The sequence below is a fragment of the Tupaia chinensis genome, unplaced genomic scaffold (assembly GCF_000334495.1).
Source record: "Tupaia chinensis unplaced genomic scaffold, TupChi_1.0 Scaffold000066_1, whole genome shotgun sequence".
Classification (NCBI taxonomy): Eukaryota; Metazoa; Chordata; class Mammalia; order Scandentia; family Tupaiidae; genus Tupaia; species Tupaia belangeri.
The window spans coordinates 809,298-811,393 of record NW_006159525.1 but is presented as its reverse complement, the minus strand read 5'-3'; positions in this window follow the sequence as shown (position 1 = coordinate 811,393).

The following is a 2,096-nucleotide window of genomic DNA, read 5'->3' as shown; positions in this document are numbered from 1 at the left end:
GCGTGTGTGTGGGGTGGGGTGGGGTGGGGGGGTGGAGCAGGCAGCCTGGGTGGGAACAGACGGGCAGGGGAACAGAGACGGGAATCCTGGGACCAGGCCAAAAGCCAGTGAGCGCTCAGAGCTCTGTAACAGGTAACAGCGAAGGAGGGTGCCTTCCATGGGCTTCTCAGGCCCCATAGGGCGGGGAAGGAGTCTGTGCTGGAGCAGAGCTCCACAGAGACCTCCCCAAATGAAAAGCAGTAGATACCAGGACTGAGAAGGAGCCAGAGGAGTCGGAGTCGCCAGAGCTGTGGGACAAACACGAAAGGCGTTCCGCACTGTCAGGGGGGGGATGCAGAATAAAAGGAGCGAGAAATAGGAGAAATACGTGAGGATTCCCCCAAAGTAATGATCCAGACCACAGCTCCAGGAAGCTCAGGGAACACTAAGCAGATTAACACTGCCTTCCTCAAACAAAAATACCCACTGCACCTGGAGGGCCTAACTGCGGCTTGGTTAAGGGGGTTGGCTCCCACATGGCCAGTTACACAGTTCAAATCCCAGGCCCAGCAGCTTGAAAACCACACTGGGTGTGTGTGCTCCAAATCCTGGCCAGATGGACAAAGGGAGGGCGAGGGACTGTGGCTGACGACCCACCATTGGTGGGTGCTTTCTCCCTTCCTCTCCCCTTCTCTCCATCTCTCTGTCTCTCTCTGGAGAGCACCCATACCCTCTGGCAAATTAAAAAAATAATTGCTATCAACATAAAGTAACTTTGAAAAATAAAAGAAACCTGGCCACCTGCCCTCTGGTTTCCTACATCCCACAGGTTTCTCTCTGCCCCGTCAGCAGGTCGGTCTCGGGTTGCATGGTGTCTGGGTGAGCAAGCACACCTTGCACGGGTATGTGCACCTCTTAGTGCACCAGGCCAGGGACACAGCAGTCCGAGAGGGCGGAGGGTCTGCAGGTGCTGTCACTGCAGTCCCCCTCAGATTTCCGCCTAACACAGCTAGCAGCTGTTGGTGACCTTCGCTGGGTCTGCCAGGAGTGATGTTATCCGTCATGCCTTAACTGACTAGCTAGCACTCTGTCTGGAGTGCGCATGGCCAGCTTTTTCCAGAAAGGGCAAGACAGTAAATTATTGAAAGCTTGATGGACCCATAGCATCTGTCAAATATTATTCCTTTTCTTCTTCTTCTCCTCCTCCTCCTTCTTTTTATAGTCCTTTAAAAATATGAAAACCTACCTAGATGCTGGACAAACACAAACGAGACTGCAAGCTGGAACTGTCCCATGGGCATGGTTTGCTGACCCCTGTATTGAAAGGACGAGAATTTTTTCATCCACTATTTGGTTGTCTTTGAGTACAGAATAACGTGGACTGAAGAGGTGGGTTCTTTCTTTCGGTTCTTGGTTTTCAGAAGAGCAGTGGGTGCCCTCGTATCCTCCCAAGGTGACGACCTGGACCCTTGCATTCTCTTGGCCTTGCAGCTCTAGCTCTGCACAGGTGACAGGAGCTCCCGCCTCAGCCACTCCTTCTGCTTTGTGTTTCCTGTCCAGGGCTCCTTTGATGCTGTGGCCCGTGATACCTGCAGGAATCCGGCAGCCTAGGCCTGTGTGGGTAATAAAGCTCCAAGGGCCAACCCTCGACAATAGGAACAGAAGCCAGGGCTAGATAAGTGCCCCCAACCCACCCTCCTAGTGAGTGATTTGGGGCACAGTTCAGCTGGCTTCTCCAGAGGTCCTGCACGGAACCAAGTCTGGCCCTGAATTGGCTTTCCTCCTTTCCTGGGCTGCTTTCCGCTCCTTGTTCCTGTCCCCCTGGGGTCACTTCAGAGTTAAGCCACCTGACTTCCCACGCAGCCCCAGAGTCCCACCAGTGGCAAGGTGCTGCCTGTGTCCTCTACGTGGGTCAGAAAGGGCTTCTTTCACACACACCATGCCACGCCGCAAGTCCATCTGCCAGGAGGCCATGCTACGTGCACAGAAACCCCAGAGGCCAGTTGGCCTCTCCCTGAACAGGGCAGCTTCTTAAGGACTCGAGCCATGACCATGGCTGCCCCCACCGCCATCTTCACAGCCATCTGGCAGGGGCCGAGCCTGTGGCTGGCCCCCCC